A 21,884-nucleotide genomic window follows, 5' to 3' on the forward strand; every position below is an offset into this window, starting at 1 on the left:
TAAAAAATATCCAAAACATAAATTGGCATTATGGATTTTTAGGGCGTATGTATATGTTTCAGTTCCGCTGTAGAAGTCCACAGTAGCAAAATCTGAACTAAATGGTGTGGATTTTACTGTGGAATTTAGTGGGGATTTTCAGAGGATTTTACCTCCTTCATTTAGGGGGTGAAATCCACTGTGAAAAATCTACAACATTAATTGACATGCTACAGCTAACCCATAGCATAAGTCAAGTGTCCAGAGTTTTTCTGTGGTATGTGTATGGGATTTCTTGAAGTCCCACGCACATTCTTGTAGTGTAAAAGTTGCTGATTTTCCCTAGGCAATTCTGCTGTGAAAAACCTGCAGCATTTCTGCAACATATGACCATACAATAAATCTGCAGCAATCAATTTGTGCTGGAGATTTTCACAGCGCAATTTACCTTTTCAAATGAGGTGAGAAATCCGCAGCATTTCCATACCAAATCCACATTTTTTTATGTGGATTATCGGCTGCAGTTTTTTTTTTGCATTTCAAAAAGGTGAAAATTTGCTCTGGAGGGCCCCAAACACCCCTGGAGATTAAAGAGTTAAAGACCACACATATAGAGCAGTATGTAAAACACTAAAATTTCAAACTACTGTTACCTTACAAATCCTATTAATCATCATTAATGCAACATCAATAAAAAAAAATATTATGTAATGCAAACATAACGTGTACCCAAAGACATTCCACTGGCTTCCCAGGGAATGCAGGGGAGCTGCCAAGAGCTTGTAAATTTTGCTATGCCAGCTGCTTCCCACCCAGGCACATCACTGAGTCCGGCAAACCAAGGTCAGGGGGCCGCTATCTCCATTCATGTAACAAGCTATTGTGAATAGGGAGGCTTCCAACAATCCCCTGTGCCTCCTGATTCAAGACAGGCAATTAAAAGAGGGAGGGGTGGCATTCCCTGGTGAATGCCGCTTTTTGTGTGCAGCTTATAATAATAAAAAACACCATATAGAAAATGATCATACTATATATTAATATATTTAATACCTCCACCCATTTCTACACTACTTCATATCCTCTGCGCAAGGCTTTTCCATCATCCCCTCCCATCTACACGCAGCTGTATTAGACCAGACAGGCAGGTGCACTTACAAAAAAACCCTTTATCTTGAAAAATTGCAATGTCACCCAAACCATAATCACCTACCCATCGTCGTAGACAACCAGATTCAGCAGCCAGCCAGTGCAGCAATCCCGTCGTAGATGGAAGGTAGAAAAAATCCCAGTGGATTCAGCATAACTATTGTTTCTACCAGAGATTCCCAGACGCAGAGATGGGAGAGGCAGGGAAAGCGAATCAGAGTATCAAAGCCATTTCCATAGAGGAGGCTGCATTAACGAGAGAGGCTGTATTCCCGGTACAGAAGTGACGTATAAGGAAAACGAAGCAGCTAGAAGACAGACAGCAGATGTGTCGTCATCAGGCGAGGAGGAAAAAAATGAGTTCTGGGGCATCGATTACATTGGAATCACCGATAGGATTCATCGGTCTTGATTCAGCTCATCTTTTACCTTCGTAAGCTGGTACTGAAAGACTGCAGCAGCCTATGCAAAGCATTGTGGGATAGGGATGCAGCAGTGATCAGCGAGGAGATTCGTTGTTGTTTCCCACCCTACCAGCATCAATCAGCTGAGTGAGAGATGAGTGGGCTAGCGAGAGAGGAGGGGGCTATTACAGGATTAACAGAAGGAGCTGAGTCAAGGAACAATAACCACACAAGTTCACCTAAAGGAACCGGAGGCCACACAAAGAAAGACAGTAAAGACTAAAATCATACAGCAGTAATTTACACACAAATATCCGTCTTGAAACCAGTAACCATTTTTATTATGGGCACACCAATGTTGCAAATTAGCAGAGTAACCATAAAAAAAAATAATTCATGGTCGGGGTATGTTCATATATGCAGCGAAAGCAATCTGTGCCAAATTCTTGGCAGAATCCGTATATATTACACCCCGCTAATTGAAAAAGGGTGAAATCTGCAATTACATTTTGTAACAAATTACCATGCTGCAGATTTTGCATCGACACCCCATGCAGCTTCTGCACAGCGTTTTCAGCAACGTGAACAGCTTTGTTACTGTTGTAATACACTGAAGATCGGCCTACTTTTACACGGGCCGATAGTTGCCCAAGTCATAGTTGAAGAGAGTGATTACGGAGCGACTGTCATCCCGTGTAAACTAGGGACCTGACACTGTAAGTGATGAGAATAGATCACTTGTCGGAGCCGCTTAATTTTTAGATCACCTAAAAACCAAGCGACTACTGGCCTAAGGAAACAGGCAGTCGTTTATCAAGGATTGGCAGCCTGTTTATTTTGGATGGAGGCAGGCAGGCCGTCTGTAAGAGATCCTCACTCTGTTTCAGAGCGGGGATGCGTATGAAAACGTCACCCGTATGCAATGTATTGCGTATGGACAACGCTTCATACGCTGCCTATATGAATGTATAGGGCTCACCCTGCGTGGTACTTAGATAAATGGAGTATGCTGCAATCTATTTCTCATGCATAATTAATACGCAGTGTCCGCACGTCGTTGTGCATGGATCAATGAAAGTCCATTGACTTTCATTGACTCCATTCGCCGCGTATCACGCAGCCATGCAATGCACACGAAATACGCAGTGAAAACACGGTCGTGGGCATGAGCCCTTAGAGCAAGAAAAATGCTTTGAGAAACTATTTGCAGAATAAATTCATATATACATAAGAGACCGTGCACCATACACTAAAAACAATGCTTATAGAAGTGAAAACATGTCAGCTTTCTCTTTTACGTGAATTCTCAAGGAAACTGTGTGTGTCTCCATATAAAATCTGATGATTAGTGGTGACCTGTAAAACTGCATGTGCATGAGGCCTAAAACCGACAGACAGCTGTCATAAGATTTTTATATCCGCTAACCCTAAAAGCTAAGGCTGCATGGTGTAGTTGGCCACATGCAGCCAAACGCCGTCCACCAATGATGGCCGAAGGCTGAAAGAGTTTGCACCAAAAAAGTTGTGCAGCCGTTGGTGGCCATAGGTGGGTGTGGTATTGCCGTGTGTCGCCAGACTGTGTGTGCACCCTTATCCTCTCTTGTGGGCGATTAGGTCTTGCTCATACAAAATGAAGTGCGTATTCATACATGTGTAATAAAATAAAAGGTGAATGGCAGACATATGCATCTTATGTCATAGGGTTGAATACTATTCTGGGTTGCACTTAGCTTAGGTTGGGGTGTCAGATGCAACAAACAAGATATATGCCTTAACTATATGACCATAATCATGATGTAAAAAGAAACCTCAATATGCACTCATTTAAAAAAAAAAAAATCACTCCACTAGAAGGAGTTGTCAGAATCAAATTAAACTTTCTATGTGTGATTGAAATGTTGATATAAGAGATTATCAGCAAAAGGATCGTTTACTGGGGAAAGCTAAACACTTGAAGGGAGGCTCTAGACCAGTGTTCCCCAACTCCAGTCCTCGGGGACCACCAACAGGTCAGGTTTTCAGGATTTCCTCAGTGTTTCGCAGGTGATGTAATTATTGTCAGTGCCTCAGACATTGCCACAGGTGTTCTTACCATAGGATATCCTGAAAACATGACCTGTTGGTGGTCCCCGAGGACTGGAGTTGGGGACCCCTGCTCTAGACCATAACACAAGTAGTGGGGGCAGTGTGCCACTCCACAACAAATGGCAGGATTAAGGCATTCACCCCTAGGTCTCCAGACACAAACATGGCAGTCAGCAGTGCCCAAACTAAACCTAGATTCATCATTGTAGACAACCTGGTTCCTCTCTGTAGCAGTCCAGTTTCATTGTTCACAACACTACTGCAATCGGAGGCGACAGTGGGTTGGTGACAAAGGCAGGACATGTAATGGGCGCTGTGGTACCAAATGTCCTTCAGCCAAATGGTGCCAACAGACATTGGGACCTATAACAGTACCACATGTCGTGCTGTTCGGACAGATGATCGTCTCTAATGGTGGTCTGCCGAGGGCATCTGGAGCTCAGTGGCCTTGTGAGAGTGCCCCACACATATACTGGTCCCAACACCTCCTAACAGTCTGGTCAGTACAGCCCAGGTGGTGGCAATTTGTTCATACAATCATCCAGCTTCTGGTGTTCCAATAATGTGCCCCTCTCAAACTCTGCTAACTGGATGAAATCTCTTGGATTGTGTCGTAGCAGTATGTATAATGGTCAACAAATTCTACACAAGGGGAAAAAGAAGGTCTACTACACACAAGTAGCCTCTGAGAGCTTTTTCATTGGTTAAGGGTAGAACCACTTTTAGGGCCTCAGGTGGCAAGACTGTTCATCTAATCACGCCACAACTCTAATCACCTGCATATCTGCCGGAGATGTAACTGCATCCCAAAACGACAACTCCTTCTAGGTGCTTGATTTTATTTTTATTGTTTTACAAAGAGCGTATTTGCAGGTGGCAGAATTAATTGCTGAAACTGAATTGGGACGCTAACAGAAATTTCTGCAACAAATGCCACATGTAAACTTACCAATACACATTGGTACCCATGTTCTGCTGCTAAAGAAAACATAAAATCGCTCACATACACTTCTAATATTATACAGTATAATCAACCAAGTAAATAATGCAAAAACTTGCAATCTGTAGAGAATAATTTCAGCACAATAATTTATACTTGTATAAGTAAAGCCTAAATCGCAGAGTTTGTTACATGATTTATTCATGACTTATCCACTTACAGTCAGTCCTATTAATTAAATTGATAGAGTCAAGATATCAAGCAGAATTAATCCATCAACTATAATCAGACATCCACAATAGTAATGTGTGCTAGGTGCCAAAGCAATACTTTAAGAGGAATCACAGATGAGCTAATATTTCTTGGGTTACAGAAGAGATTAGACTATATGGCATATGGGTGGGAAAGTGAAGGTTTGGCATATAGGTGGGTAAGTGAAGGGGGTTTTGCCTAGGTTTTACTTTTTGAGGCAGTTCTAAACTTATACTCTACAACTGTATATACGAACATGTTTAAATTTGTCCGTGGTTGACTTCTCAGCAATACAGTATAGTGCGGGAAGCTACAATTTACAGTACCTGGGGTACAGATAAATGGGAGACCCATTACAAACCTATCATTGATTATTATTGAAGTCCTGGTGCTACCCGGCAATTAGTGGAGATCTGCATGCTGTTACAATGGATCAACCGCAGTGTGTACGGGCATCCTAAAGGGGTGCTGTGATTCTTTCCGTCATTTCATTTGACAACTCTCTTGTTGGGGCCAACAGCCCAGTAAGCACTCCCTTCTAACTGCAGGCCAATTCATATTTTTAGACTTGTACTGGTATTTGTTTTAGTAATGCAAATTACAATTCCATTCCATAAATTTTTCCTCAAAATTGAATGATTCTATGTTTTTTTTTCTTCTACTTCATCCAGAAACCATATGCTGCTAAAGTAGATCTGTCACAAGGTTTAGTAGCTGGAGTCCTCCTAATGTGTGCACGGGCTCCCTGGAGTCCTCCATACTCATGAGCTGCCAGCTTTCCTACCCTCCTGCCGCTGACAGACAGCTGCCAATCATCTGCAGAGATGGAGCGCACCACTCGTGAATATGAGGACACAGGGCTTGACCCACTTGGCATGATAAATAGTGATCTTTTTTTTCAAATTACAGAAAACAAGTGATTAAAGTGCCAAATCATGTTTTCTCAAGAGTTAATGATGCCCTCCAAATAAGTAACCACAAACCTGGTGACAGATCCACTTTAATCAAAATAATTTAAGGTATGTTCCATCAAGCTAGAACATTTAGATATTAAACATTTTGTATCCTATCTGCAATTTTGTATTTGCAATAAAAGTGAATGATTTCACCCAACTTTTTTTTTTTTTTTTTTTAAGTGTGGCCATTCCTCTCTGCTGGATCGGGAGGGGGTGGGGCTACACGGAGCATCCATCGACGGCTTCAGGCGGCGGCTGCGTGCTGCTGCTGCTATGCTCTGTTGTAGTAATAAGAATATAAATGTGTTTCTTAAAGCAGCCTATGCAAATATATGTATGTATATATTCATATATCCACCTTCATAGAAAATAGCTAGCAGTGAAATGGTTAACTGGTTCATTCTTATGCTGGTATCCTGAAATACACTCCTACACAAGTTCTACAAGGTCCTGAGATGTGCTTCTCATGAGAAACACCTGTGATGCCCGCCGCTCATAAAAGGGGGGCTACTTCTTATCTATGTCTTGGATTCCTTAGTCCAGGCAGAGATATTGATAGTCTATTCTAGTTGTGTTTCCTAGAAATTACGTGTTCACATAGCAACATACACCTGGGGCGTAAACATATGTTAATCAGCAGTGTCGTTACATACTAGGCCAATCATGAGTTGTTATGATGTTGGGAGGGGTAAGCATGTAATTGGTGCGTCATATTTAGTATATCTGTATTGTATTTCCTTACAATAAACCAGAAGGGTATGGGGGCTCAAGGGGAATACCCCTGGGTTCAAATACATATATTCATGCATGAAGCTTCTCATTATAACCAATCTGGAGCAAACCAGTGAAATCTTCTGGAATATGATTTATTCCTACAACAGCTCACACATGCTAATCTCAGTCCACAGCTTTATCAATTTAAGCTGAAGATTTTCACAGTGGATTTCACCCCTGAAAATTAGGTGGTAAAATCTCCAGCAAGATCCTCACCACTTGGTGCATATTTTTTAATGTATCACATACCCTTACTGTTAAAAATAGTCCCTGCAGACTATTCTGCTTGTGCTTTTACAAAGTGACAGAACTCCTCATGTATTGCTTTGTAATGATAAAAGTTATAAGGTGTCACACAAGTGATGAAATTTATCCCCCCCAGTTTAAGAAACACAGTTCATTCAGTGTACGGAGACACTTCTGTGATCCTCAGAAACAAAATGTTCCAAGAGATGTGAAAATTCACGCAGTCTAAATAGGTCACTTTTTAAATTGGCAGCAAACAAGAAGAATAAATCCTGGATGGTCTCCAAGCATTAAAGAGACTCTTAGGAAGTCACACTGTGAAGTGCTTAATTATTTATGGACATTGTTCTTGCAACATTTATTACACCAATTTGCTTTTCTTTCTAGAAGTACAAAAAAGAATATCAGCACATAATAAGGTGTCCCTTTAAGAAACTATGGCTAGGTTCTAGAAAACGTCCTTTACAGTGCTGACTACACAGAAAAATTAGTAGAAGCTCTTCGAATGTATCTTGACTTGTTCTTGATCAGGCACAGAGATAGCTAAAAGAGAGAACTCTGATATTGGTACTCAGAGAGTAAATTACTTCATAATTCAGGACTGGCCAAGGGCCCTCTGGAGCAGCAGATCCTTATCATATCAGCCCCCATACATTCTTGTATTGTCCTTAATGCATAGTGTAAGGTGTTAAAAGTATTATACTGTATATGCTGGTGAAATAGAAAGCGCCAGTGGGTGCGTAAGGCACACCGGAAGAGATAGGTGTACATTACAAAGGAAGTGCATCTAGTGCCATTACCTTCTGTGTGTCACCATCATGCATAATTTGCCACATATCTACTACAATATAAGATAATTTAAGGCTTAGAGACACATTTATGGATTCTACATGACTAAGATTATTGGATGAATTATTTAGTAACTTTCTTGCCTTTTTTACTATACTGTTTAACTTTTTAAAAATGCTTTATACTTCTATTTTTACTTATTCTTTATTATAGCAATGTTATGTTCGTTGCTCCTGCTGTTCCACCAGGTATTAGGGTGTAAAAGTTCGTATGATGAGGTTCCACTTTATGGGCTGTCATTTTATTTTAAGGGTTTGTTCACAGACACTTCGTTACTAGAGGATTCAACAAAAGCCGCAAATCCACTTATATAAATGCGTCCATTTTCTGAAAGAACCCGTTGAAACAGACTATACTGGACTTAGAAAGTCTTTACTCTTACCTTATCTGGCATAGATTTATTTAGTCCAAAATATACAGTAGAGCGCATTCTAATGTAATACTCAGTAAGCAGGTCAATATGGGTTTCTAACTGTACTGCTTTATTTGAAAAAATAATAAACAGATTAAACATAAGATTATTGGCTGAATTTGCTTAGAGAACAATAGTGGTCTACTAATTTATGCTGAGTTTTCTAATGGCAAATTTGGCAATTTTTTTTTTTTTGCAGTTCAAGTTTTAAATATAAAAAGGGTTAAGTAGCGCAGTAAAAACAATGCGCTATAAAAGGTAATTGGCCATAAAACTGACAAGCAAATAATGGATGAAACAACCATTCATATGGTTAAGCAGGTTAGTAGCACAGATGAGATCTGCAGGACATGAATATCATTACGGCCATTACATGAATGAACAAATGTTTAGTAATCTGCATAATACTATAATCATTTATCCATACAATATACTGCAATATACTGCACAACCATAGCTCTTACAAGCAGTCAGACTGTAGTGTGGAGAGATGGGTATGCAATCCAAGGACCAATATATGTATCCAGTGCTGGACAGTTCCCATCTCCAGGTAAATGAGCTGCTAGTAAACTGTTCAAACTAATATGGTTGCAGGTCAGCCTTTATATGTATACTTGGGTAACTTTAGTGAGGTCAGCATGCAGCAATAAATATTCATGGCGATGGACTCAGAATCATTTTAGGAATTTTATATCCATCTGGGTAATGCTACATGGTTTCATTATTCACACTATACAGGGTGGTCCAGAGATGTGGAGACACCTGAATAAATGGAAAATGGTGGTTGGGAATGCCATCCTATGTGTCGCATGCTACTAAGGGGATAAGTCTGTGATGGGCAGTGTCCAACACGGTAAAGGGTGCATGTGACCTATGTATCCGATAGAGAAGTTGATGAGGAATTAACAAAAACTTCCACAGTTTGTTGCACCCATCACATTTTTATTTACCAGCAATACATCGAGAGCCCAACACCAACCTCAGCACTTTCATCACATTCAAAACAAACAACCACCCGGAGCCCGTGTCCTAGTTCCAAGGCGAGTTGGGCCATGCCTGCTCCCTGACTCCTGTGCATACTACAAGATGCACGCTTTATCACCAGCTAAGCAGCTGTCCTAATACCAACAGTAGTTGTCTGCCGCATCGACGGCTTGCCACCGGCTTTGCCATCAGCCCATCAAATGTCGCATCACCAGTGCGTTTACTGCCTTAACATCAGCCTGTTATTGCATTACCAGTCTGTTGCTGGCTTAACTTTGTCCCATTGCCACTCAACGTCAGCTAGAAGAGGGCCTCCCCGAAATTTTGTTTGCCCCCTGCAGGCAATAGCATTATCGCTCAAGTAGGGCTGTTACGCCTATGGGACACCTTGATTTTGCATTGTCCCTGGACAGTTCCATGATTCTGCTGTACATTACCTACTCAAAATAAATGCTAAAGGTTTATAGGATTACAGCAGTATACAAGTGATCATGCAGATTGTGCATAACAAGGCAAAGATAAAACGGGTAAAAATGGGTGGAAAAAGGAAGCCGAATGTAAAAAAGTTCCCCTCCTTTGGCACTGCTTTTTACCTTACCTGGGTCTCTATTCCACTTGTCACCTACAGGCCTACTCTCTTCCTACATGCCGACCCCTTGCCTCGCCTTCCTGGCCCCAAATAAATTGTTGTAAGACTTACACCCTCCTCATTCCTATTTTTTTTTTGTCCCACGTCACTCTTTATGAGTGGAGGAAAAGTGAATTGGACATCAATATAGAAAAAGGCTCTTTACTGTCTTACCCCAAGAGATAGTGATGGTAGACAGAAGGTCAACTCTTTTATTCAGATATGCCTTGATCCACAGCAATTACATAAGCAGTGTAGGAAAGACATATAATTCATAATTGTTGCTCTGCTATTCGCTTTCATTGCTAACTACTGGTGACCGGTTCATAATAATAATAGTCATCTTTATTTATTTATAGCGCCAACATATTCTACAGCTATTTAAATTTAAATCTGATAACCCCCTTCACATGTTCCTATATAGTTGTAGAGTCCCCTATGCCGCTAAATAGTAACACAGCTTCCCTTATGTCCCTATGTAGTGTCCCAGATAGAGATGAGCGAACCTACTCAGACACGCCCCTTTTTCACCCGAGCGCCGCGATTTTCGAGTACTTCCGTACTTGGGTGAAAAGATTCGGGGGGGGGGGGGGGCGCCGTGGGTGAGTGGGGGGTTGCTGTGGGGAGTGGGGGGGGGGGGGGGGGGAGAAGGAGAGAGAGAGCTCCCCCCTGCTACCCTCCGCCACGCCTCCCCCCGCCCCCCGAATCTTTTCACCTGAGTAGGGAAGTACTCGAAAATCGCGGTGCTCGATCGAGTAATTACTCGAAACGAGTATATTCACTCATCTCTAGTCCCAGAACATCATTCTGCACCCCTCCATATTGTCATACATGTCTGTCTTATGTGGATGCACTGTGCAAATTTGTCATACTTATTTTCTGTATGTGTGTTGCACAGCTGCGACGTCTGAAGGGTTAGCCCCCTTAAAATCTTGTCTGTCAGCTCTGCTGCATGCTGAATGTATCTATCTTACAGTGTCATGTGGTAGAAGTGAATTTATAAATGTGAGTGTCAGAGAGCGGGAAGGGGTCTCTCTTTCTGTGTTTGAGCAGGGTTCCTTTTTACCTGCTGCTCGGCGCTAACACAGAGTCGCATGGGAGTGGGTAGATTAGGCATTTATAATATTTGGTTTGCACTTTTGAAAGGAATTTGCTCCTTTTTATCCTCTTGAACAGTTTTAACATTGCCTTAAGGGTATATTCAAACATTGCAGATCCAACTGCCACAATCACCTGGATGAGGTTTGTAGAAGTCCATGCAATTAGCACAGAAACAATCCCATTCAGATGTACTGTATAGAATGGATTTATAGTTGCAGACATTTCTGTAACAAACCTGCTTCATGTGAGTATACCCTTAGAACCATATACAATTAGTGTCTGTTTTTTATTCGTTATATTAAACCAGTGGTTCCCAAACTTTTCAGCCATGGAGCCCTTTTTGAAGCAAACGTTTCTTGTGGAGCCCCAAAGCGGGACAGGGGGTGTGGTCAAGGGAGAGGTTAGGGGTGTGGCTTATTACAACATATGATTTTTACCTCAGTCCTTATAAAAAGGACAGGGCCATTAAAAAAAACAAAAAAAAAAAAAAACAGGAGGAACGCTGGAGCACTGGATGGGCAATTGACATACATTATATTAAAAGTTAAAAAGCCACGGAATTAAATTCCGCACCACATGTCAATATCCAAACTGGTTGAGATTGTCAAAATTGGAGCTACAGCTACTGTAAATTCCACAGCAAATCCTCCGCGTGTAGTAATAGTGCCCCCCTATGTTGGTGGCCCCGATAGTTAGAGCGACCCCCACAGTGGCCCCAGTAAAATAAACGCGACCCCCACGATGGGAGAGGGGGGGGGGAGGGGGAGAGAGAGATATCTCGCCCCCCTGCATAGTGCTCGGAGAAGAAAAGACCGATGCTTGAGCGAGCATCAGCCTTAAACGGGCGTGCTCGCTCATCTCTATTATTAGCCATCATCTTGATAGAGCTGAGATTATGCAGTTACTAATCTCTTTTAGATGTACGACTTGGTACCCAAGTACTGTCCTGAAAGGCACCCAAGGCCCTTAAAAATACACTAAGAAGCAACATAACAAGTGGTTAGCTGAACCTGCAAGATACTATTCCTTAGGCCGGGCTCACTCAGACGGATTTGTATTGCTGATTCCGCGATTGCCATCCGCGCAGGAGATCCATAGTAAAATGTGGGCATTGGAAGTTATGCATTTTCGCTTTTTCGTTCACACTCATGGATACAAATTGCGGATTCCGCGAATGGAAGAAAATAAAATAAAATAAAAACCGCAGCATGTTTCATTTTGCTGTGTAACCCAAGCTAATGGCCTCCATTGATATCAATAGAAATCGTCCGACCCGCAGCCCATATGCAATTCATATTGCATATGCTCTGCGGGTACCCATGTCATCACTAAGCGACAGCGCAGGAAATACAAGTAAACAAACAAAAAAAATAACTACTACGCATGACTGCCTGCGAGCTTCTTTGGTCATGCATAATACAATTAATTGCCGAACACCAGGCTTACAGCCAGAATCCACTACAGGCCTCCAATCCGCCCATGTGAGCCTGATCTTATGCCATATTCAAATGGCCGTATGCAAGCTGCGCTTAAGAAACACCCATTCATTTGCTGTCCAATATTCGTGAATCCTGCACACTGTATGTGCTATTCTCAGCACGGACAAGAAAAGGACTGACACTAGTTCTTTCACATGGACTATTGGTCAGTGTTAAAGGGGTTGTCCCGCGCCGAAACAGGTTTGTTTTTTTTTTGCATAGGCCCCCCGTTCAGCGCAGGACAAACCCAAGGGATGTGTTGAAATTAAAAAAAAATGTTTTACTTACCCGAATCCCCTCTCTGCAACTTCTTCCTTCTTTTCCTCCAAGATGGCCGCCGGGATCTTCACCCACGATGCACCACGGGTCTTCTCCCATGGTGCACCATGGGCTCTGTGCGGTCCATTGCCGATTCCAGCCTCCTGATTGGCTGGAATCGGCACACATGATGGGGCGGAGCTACGTGATGCCGCGTAGAAGGGGGCGGGGCCAGAACGCCGCTTGTGCCCGGACCGACCAGAAGGGAGAAGACCCTTCTGCGCAAGCGCGTCTAATCGGGCGATTAGACGCTGAAATTAGACGGCACCATGGAGACGGGGACGCCAGCGCAGGGAAGCTGAGTATATAACTTCTGTATGGCACATATTTAATGCACGATGTATATTACAAAGTGCATGTATATGGCCATACAGAAGTGTTTAACTTAACTTGTCATCGCGGGACAACCCCTTTAAAGAACATTCATATGACTAGCCTCATAGGCCATTATGGATCCAAGTGCATTCTGTGGAATACACAGATATTACATGGCAAAAATATATGGCCGTCTGAACGGCCACAAGTCTCAATAGTGCATTATTTTCATTGACATTACATGCCTACTGGTTTTTGTGAAATTCAGAATAGGGTGGGAGCAAGATGTTGGTGAGGAGGGGGGAGTGATGCATTTACATGTCACCAATTTTGGGTGCAGATTTCAACCCTTCAATTGAATTCAAGTTGAAGAGGTGTAATCTACCGCAGATCTGCAACAAAACTCTGCAGCACATCAGCTACGTGTGACCGTACTCCTAGGCTGCTTTCAGAAACCGCGTTCCACACCAAAATTCTGCAACTACGTACAGTATAATCCTTGTGAATAGGGTTTGTAAAATCACATACACCGACAGCAGAAAAATTCCACTGCGTATTCGAGTCACATTGCGGATTTGCAGATCCGAAGCATGCTCTATTTATGGCGAATTCACCACAGCTTTCATTTATTTCACTGTAAATCCACACCAAATTCACAACAAAATAATGTGCAGATTTCACTGGCGTGGATTTGGCCTTAGCAGTATAAAGGCTAGTTTATATGCTCCTTCACCTTTGTATTTCTTTTTATTAGGATGACAATATTGTATATTACACTGTGCCTAAGGGCGGTTTCACATCCGTGTCGGCTAAAAATACCGAAAGATAAAGCTTTGCATGCAGTGGTTTTTTTTCCTATACAAAAGCCATCTAGTTGGGCGGAAAGCGGACGGACCGCATCATAGTCGATGGGGTCCGTCCGGCGCTGTTCGGTTCCGTCCAGAGACTGAGCCATTCAGCTGCAGGGATTCCCCTTACCTGCTCTACAAGTGCAGATGTGAAACCACTCTTAGGCCTCCTGCTCACGGGGGAGTATGTGCTGCGTAATCTGCAGCACCGCGAATCTGCAGCAAATACCGCCCATAGCATGCTATGGGAAATTAATTCTTCCTGCACACTTGCAAAGACCAACTGCGGTTTCCGCAAGCGGAGGAAAAATCGTAGCATACTCCATTTTTTTGCGGATTGTGCACAGATGGCTTCCATTGAAGTCAATGGAAGCCATCCAACCCGCAGCCAGTCTGAAGAAAAATTTAGGGTCCATCCGCAGGACAGAAAAAAGCAGGTAAGAGCGGATGCCGCTGCTGCCAGATTCTGCAGCAAGGTTCGGCACGCGGAATCCGACTCTGCCGCGTGCAGGAGGTCTTACCCTTATTTACATGTGTATCACAAACTATGCTTTGGAAAATGTAAACAAACAAACATACATTCTGCCAATTGCTCATGGTGTAAAATAAACATGCAGACACATCTTTTAAATCCTCCAATGCAAACAGTCTTGTGCTCCTCCAATCTCAGTTTGCATTGATGTAGCAATGATGTCAATCACTGCAGCCAATCACTGGTTGTGTTGATGGTTTTTTTCATATGGCACATGAGCACCAGCAATTGGCTGCAGTGGCCACATAGCGGTACTACACTTAAGTGCTGCAGAGATGTAAACAGACCTCACGAAAAGCCAGCTAGCTAAATAGATTATGTGGGGACAAAAAAAAAATAAAAAAAATCACAAGACGGCTAATTTAAGTTTCAGTACTGAAAATACATCACCCTAAAAACAGACAAAAAACTTCTGCACAATATAATAGTACAAGTAAATATAACCAGTGAGATACTAGTACAAAGCCTGCTAACTAATAACTGTCACGTCTGTTCTTTCAGAAGTTGGGCTCATTTCCTGATCCTTATTCCAGCATCACCACCTACACAGCATGGATCGCTTTAATGTAGCAGGAAACGTTACAATACCCTTATCTGCGTCACCTTTGGTTGGTGTACATGTGAAACATATCAACAGCCCTCATAGTACAGCACCACACCCTGCTGCCAGCATCAAAACTTACTATCAACATACTGGGTGTAAAAGCATGTCAAAACTATAGTCAACTTGGAAATCAGAGGCATTCCTAAGTGCACCCACAAAACATGCCCTTACAGGGTTACCGTAGACCTCATATAGCAATCGTTACTATGTTTCCAATCCCTCCCTGTCTAAAGGCTGAGACTTACCTGGGATCACAGCAGTTGTCCCCCCAGGCCGGGGCTGTTTACACACAATGACTGGGATGACAACACTCCTGCCTCTGTTTATCCCAGTCTAGATCTGTCCTCGGTGATGTAGCACATACTCCTTCCAGTGACATGGGAGGCTGAGCGAATATGAAACGCTTGCATATTAAAAATAGCTGACAAATTCCCTCCTACCCTGCCTTCCTGAGTTAACATTTTCACTGCCAGTTTCTTAAGGAAGAGCAAAGAGATGAACTACGCAGTTACCCTTGGCTCGTTACAACTGCAATTAAGTCATGTTTTCTAGGAACGATTGTCTAATCTAAATTATTATTGCAGGCCTTTTTTTTTTTTTTTTTTAAAGCGGAAACATGTGTCGACTGTAACTGAGAAAACTAAGGAAACCAGAAAGGATGCACGTCTCAGTCTGTAGGGGGAAAAAAACCAAAAACTTACAATATAAATTTTTCACCCATACCATAATCTGTCAAAACGTTAGCTCTGTTTGCCCAATTTCTTTTCTGATAAGAAATTAGCAAGTTTTCTTAGAAAACAAAGTTAGCAGGTATCAAAGGAGTCCCAAACATGTATGGCATATCCACGGGGTGTGCAGAATACCTGCTTGTGTCCCCATTCCCCAATCCACGGTCATCAGTCTCCGTAGAAATAAATGGAGAGTAAAGAATCCTTATCTGTTATAGTCTATGGGATTCTGTGAATGGAGGGTCATTGGGTACTTTGGGACCGGACATATCTTGTAGATATGTCGCAAAAGGTTTAGCATGGGAATAGCCTTTTAAAAAGAGAAAAAAAAAAGGTTGTTTGGCTCACCTTCTGTGAAAAAGGCTGGTTTACAGCCGAAACATGTTAATAAAGAGGATTACCCCACGTGAGGCTGACTTTTAAAAGAGGACCTGTCACCTCTTCCAAGAGGCCGTTTTAGTAAATGTTAGTACTCCCTGTAAAATAACAATTCCGGAGCACCTTACCTTAAAAGTTTATGTTGCGCTGTTTCTCCATTATTCCTCCGAGAAGTTTATTCATAAACTGACAAGTGGGTGTTACCAGTTGGGGAGGGGGAGGGTCCCTGCACAGTCTGATATTGTCCAATCAGTGATGACTGTATCAGACCATGTAGGGACAGACCCTTTTGACAAAGGAAACATTAAGGATGTGTTCACACATAACAGAATTTGTTGCAGATTTGCACTAAAATTCACAACACTTGGAACCTGTGTATGATGGACACAAAAATAGGACATTTAGTGTCTTGTCCTGCTGTGCACATGGAGGAAGGGATGGACACCAGGGAAGAAGTGGAAGAGGAGGAGTAGAGGAAGCCAGCAAACAATGTCAATAAAACAAGCTTCTCATATGTGGATGTGTGCGCCTGCTGCTGGGAACTTGTGGAGGGGAAGAGCGGGCTGAAGCAGCTCTACTCGCCAACAGTGGCAGGCTGCCTGTGCTCCGGGCACCGTGGCTCTCCCATGCATGTAGGCAAAGGAGCGCCAGAGAAAAAGTGGGAGACTAATATATGTATGTAATGCAGGCAGGATCCGCAGCAAATTTTACCCTTTTAATTGAAGGCAGGCACATATCTATAGGGGGTGCAGAGGTAGTAGTTGCTAGCCCTGGTACCTTAGGGGCCCGAAGACTCCTCTATTATATAAGAAAGCACTAGTATTACAAATAGCACGTGAATGGTTGAGAAGCCATGTTACAGATCCTGCATTGGAGCCCCCTACATTTAGCCTCTGCCTGATCTTTTAAGATTCTAGCAATGTCCCTGGCTGCTAACGTTGCATTAATGGGCTTTGTAAGAGACCCATCGATGCAGAGGAAAGTTGGAGGGAGGGGGCTGAAGCTGAAATGTTGCATCTGGGCCCCTGAGCATTTAGCTATGCCTCCGATTGAAGGGATGAAGTCGACTGAGAATCCGAGGCAAAATCCACACAAAAATTAATGCATATTTTGGTGCGGATTTTCCTACATGGAAAGGCCGCCTGCACACGGGCGGAAATCCCACCGTGGGATTTCCGCCGCTCAAAGCCTGCATAGGAGTGCATTACAATACGCACTCCTATGCAGACGGCCGTGGTTTGGCCGCGCGACATCTCGCGCGGCAAGCAAACCGCGGCATGTCCTATTTTTGTGCGGGGCTCGCACATGAAAGAGTCAGGGCCGCCGGGCGCGGGTGAGTATGCGCTCATCCCTGCAGGCGCTCGGGTCGGGTCCCGCGGCGAGAATTCTCGCCGCCGGATCCGACCCGCTCGTCTACAGGCGGCCAAAGTCTGCACCAATTCTGCTACATGTAAACGCACTCTAAGGACACTTTCACACACTAGCGTTTGCCGGCACGTACTGCTGCAAATCCAAAACACACTATCTTGGCTCGTAGGCAAATAAACAAGACTGACCTAGGGGCTCTGTTATTAAGCCCCTGTCTGCCATGACAACTGATTAGCAACCCAGAAATAGAAGACAAAACTGCACTATGCATGAAAGAGCCAGGAGCAGGAACTGAGCTCCCGCCCCCTCTCTGCCTCCTCTCCACCCCCTCTCCGCCCCTCTGCACTAGTTGCACTGGAAGGAGGCGGAGCTAAGTGGCGCTAATTAGCCACGCCCCGTCCCACCTCTCCCCATTGCAAATAGTGCAGAGGGGTGGAGAGGAGGCAGAGAGGGGGTGGGAGCTCAGTTCCTGCTCCTGGCTCTTCCATCCTCCCCCCCCCCTGCACATGAGGAAGACGTATATCGGCTCGGCGTGAAAACTGAGCCGATATACATTCATGTGAAACCAGCTTTAAATCATGTCTTCAGACGTTAGACAGTGGATTGGAAAGGGTTAAGCTTGAAAAGCACTAGTAAATTTACAGGAATGTCAAATTGACTATCAAGTAAACCTGGTTACACTTAGTATTCTGGTCGTCTATGTAGGATGACAAGTCCAACCGCATATTTTACTTAGTATATATTAGCCAAAATGTAGCCACATATAAAACAAAAATGCAGATTGAAACAGAAAACAAAGGATGATCAATCTATTAGTCTTTATTCACATGCTTTGTACTGTACTGTACTCTAGTTGTTGGGTCTCAATGAAGATTTTACAAGGATGATCTACTGCATGTGTACGCAGCCTAATAATACTGGAGAATCCATTCAACGCTCGTTAGTCTTCCATAGGTATGCCAACATATCAACCAATATTTGACAGCACTAGCCCATCTTGTAGGTCTATTTAGCCTTTGCAAATACTATACAGACACCACTTGGTATGTTTTATATTGGACAGAAGCAAGAAGAAAGATTGTAACCTAAGAATGTGCTGGATTCCCTTTCTTGCTCAATTGCTCATACACATTATTACTCCTTCAGGTTTAAACAATACACCATAAAACAATGTAGCAACCGTCATTATTCTCTGCAGAGTTCTTGTATTTGATATCAAATCCAATGGCCTCAGATTTTGCCAATTTAAACAAATTAGTCCATACATGATTGAGCCAAACCAGGCATACAAATAGATATTTTAGCAAACCTACTGCAAAGCTGGAAGTATAGAATATCTAATGGTAACGACTGGCTAATAATTAACATGATTGATGCCCCCCCCCTTATAATATAATCATTTGTTCTGGCCAAATGTATATGTTATCTCTATGGAGGGAAAAAGGGTGAATAGCTGTCCATCATCTCCGGAGACACTCACCTGTAGTACAACAATAAGCGATCAGTCAAAAAACACATCTAACCTTCTTTGGATAATATAAAGAGTTTGAATTTGCCAATTAAACTACTTAAAAAAAAAAAGAAGTCAGATTAAGTTGTATAGAGGTTTGACGGCTAAGAGTACAAACTGGCACGGATGAAACACTGGCATCATTCACTTGTTCAGTGACTGTAACAGAGGACAGATTTTCTAGTGTATCCCTCAGATGAATCGCTCTTCTTTTCAGAAATTCCCCAGAGTTATGCGGAATTGTTTCCATGTGAACAATATGTGCAGATTAGTAACCTGGTCTTTCCAAGGAGGAGGGGGAAAAAAAGGCAAGAAAAAGAAATGATTTTCCAATCGGAGTCAGAACACAATAGAGGTAAAAAGCCAAGGATGTTGCTATCACATGCATGAGAGTGATAGCAGTCCTATCTGCTTGGGAGGAGTGCCAAGCTGGTAACTTGGTCTTTGTATGCACCTCTCCCCAAGTTTCATAACTTTCATTAAAATGTAGACACAGGAGGGAAGTAAGAGTTGAGGCACTTTGGATTCATCCCATTTATACAGATATTTAATATACACTCTAATATAAAGGTTATAAAATTGGGTAAAATACAAAATAAAAAGGCATGTGGCCAAAAAAAGCTAAATAAATCCCAAAAGTGTATTTACTGCTTTACAAAGCATTAGTGTTGCCTCATCTGGAATATGTAGATTAGTTCTGGGCAACAGTTCATAGAAAGGATGTACGAGTTGGAAACAATACAGAAGAAGGGCAACTAAACTGATAAAAGGACACGGAGGAATTTTGCTATAAAGACATTAAAAGAATTAAGACTAAATAAAAGTAATTCTTTGAGAAAAGCTGTTCCAAGTAAAAATCCTTCAAAAGACTAGGGAGAACTCCCTTCATCTAAAGAAAAGTGCAACCTCCAGAGACGATAAACCTTCTTTACCATTAGGCTAAGTACAAATATAGTGGAATCTCTGCAGTGGATTAAGTGCATTGTTGCCGTTAGTCGTTTACTCGTCCACGACCCTAAAGGCTCCCTCCCTCCATGTTTTTCGGTTTTGCTCTGTTTCTTTCAGTTGTGTGAGATCTATGCCAGCATCAGCCATCGTGTCCTTTGGCGGCCGGGTTTTCTCTTTTGCCACTGATCTGTCCAAGCATTATAGAGTTTTCTAGCGACTCTGCTCGCATTACATTGCCAAAATATGTGAGTCTGAGCTGGGCCATCTTACCCTACAGTGATATAATCGGGTCTTATACGATTCAGGACTTCTCTGTTTGTTTCTCTTGCCATCTAGGGCATACGCAACAGCTTTCACCAGCACCACAGCTCAAACGCATCAATCCTCCTATTGGCTTTTTTCGCAGTCCAGCTTTCACATCCATACATGACTATGGGGTAAACGATGGTTTGCACTATCCTGCGTTTAGTTACTATACTGATATCCCTACTTTTCCAGATTTTGTCCATGTTTAGCATTGCCCTTCACCGCAATGCTATCCTACATTCTATCTATGGCATAGATTTTCCAGCCTGGTCAATTTTTGAGCCAAGTAAGATGAAGTCTCTCACACATTCTATGACCTCATTGTTGATTTTGATATGAATTTGGACATTTTTTGCAGTCATCATATTTTAGTCTTCTTTAAATTCAGGCAGAGGCCCATTTTTTCACTTGTAGTTTTAATCTTACATATCAGCTGCTTCAGACCTGCTTCTGTTTCTGAAATCAGAGTTGTGTCATCCACATAACGGAGATTGTTGATGTTTTTTTCCACCTATTTTCACCCTAATTTCCAGTTCGTCTAGGTCCATTTCCTACATGATCACTTCCACATATAGGTTAAACAAGAAGGTTGAGAGGATGCAGCCCTGTCGGACGCCTTTACCAATCCCAAACCAATCTGTATCCCCATAGTGTATTCTCAAAGTGGCTTCTTCATTGGTATAAAGTGATTTTATTAGCTTGACTACATGTGCCGATACGCCTAGCTCTTGTAGGGCGTGCCATAGCTTGTCGTGGTCAACACAGTCAAAGGCCTTGATTTAGTCGATGAAGCACATATAAATATTTTGGAATTCTCAAGCTTTTTCCATGGTCAGTCGCAGGTTTGCAATATGGTCGCAGGTATCGCGTCCTCGCCGGATTAAGGGCATACCATAGGTGTATCAAAATCCGCATGGATAACATGGGGGTTTGGTCGTGGATTTGCAGTAGATTTCAGCCTCACATTTTAAGAGGTGAAATCTGCAATCTCCAGTCAGATGAATGGGACATTGCAGAGATTCAACCTTCAAACTACTCTATGAGTATTTGGATTGGGCTACCTATGTAGCTGCTGACATCAGAAACAGTTAAAAGCTTCGAAAAAGCTGCTTATGTACAAAAGGATCCAGGCAGTCTAACTGAGCATGTGCATCACCAACACTGGACACATTAAGTGGACATTCTGAAAGGAAATTCATAGAACAGCAGGGGGCACCATAACAAGCATGAAAAAAGGAAAATCTACACACAGGAACATTTTTTTAAAAATGATTCCAACTGAAAAATGGTTATGCTTTGCATGGTGTAGCAGAGTAAATTCATATTTCTGCATGAGACAACCCCTTCTAATTCTTCTGCTACTATTCCCCAGGTTTTAAAAAATTTATCTCAGGGGAAATTTAGTAAATGACCCAGTGTGATCTCTATGTACAGATGTTTTGGTGACTACCAACAGACATATGACTTTTTTTTTTTTAACTGCCTGAAAAAAATATTGTGAGGAGCGCACCTTAATGTTGTGTGTAAAGTTGGCCTGAGGGCTATTTTGGGAAAGCTGTAACTGCTATATCTGTATCCATATGCCCGAGATGTAGAAGTGGAAATGTGAGGAGAGGGAAAAAAATAAAAAAATAAAAATCAATCACACAAATTGCATTTATAATATAACATGGGGGAATTTTATGCACGTGACTAACGATACCATAGTCAAAGGAAAGTGCATGGACATGCTACTTCATGCAATCTTAGGGCAATGCAAAAATATATTACTGTGAGAATCACAAATTCTTGCCCA

At 42.4% G+C, this 21,884-nt stretch overlaps 1 protein-coding gene across 4 annotated transcripts in view; it reads right to left on the reverse strand.

The window, feature by feature from the left end:
* TRIM2 (tripartite motif containing 2) overlaps positions 1 to 21,884 on the reverse strand; it is a 93,794-nt gene that overhangs the window by 42,279 nt on the left and 29,631 nt on the right. The window contains exon 1 of one of the 4 annotated variants that reach the window (XM_066573631.1): positions 15,097 to 15,227. The exons of 2 other annotated variants lie outside the window; for them this stretch is intronic. The gene's annotated coding sequence lies outside the window, so the exon portion shown is untranslated. Of the gene's footprint in view, positions 1 to 1,189; positions 1,215 to 15,096; positions 15,228 to 21,884 lie in introns of those variants that run through there. One more of the 4 variants, XM_066573634.1, reaches the window with a different exon arrangement.

Source organism: Eleutherodactylus coqui, chromosome 7, assembly GCF_035609145.1.
Source record: "Eleutherodactylus coqui strain aEleCoq1 chromosome 7, aEleCoq1.hap1, whole genome shotgun sequence".
In the NCBI taxonomy this organism is placed as follows: Eukaryota; Metazoa; Chordata; class Amphibia; order Anura; family Eleutherodactylidae; genus Eleutherodactylus; species Eleutherodactylus coqui.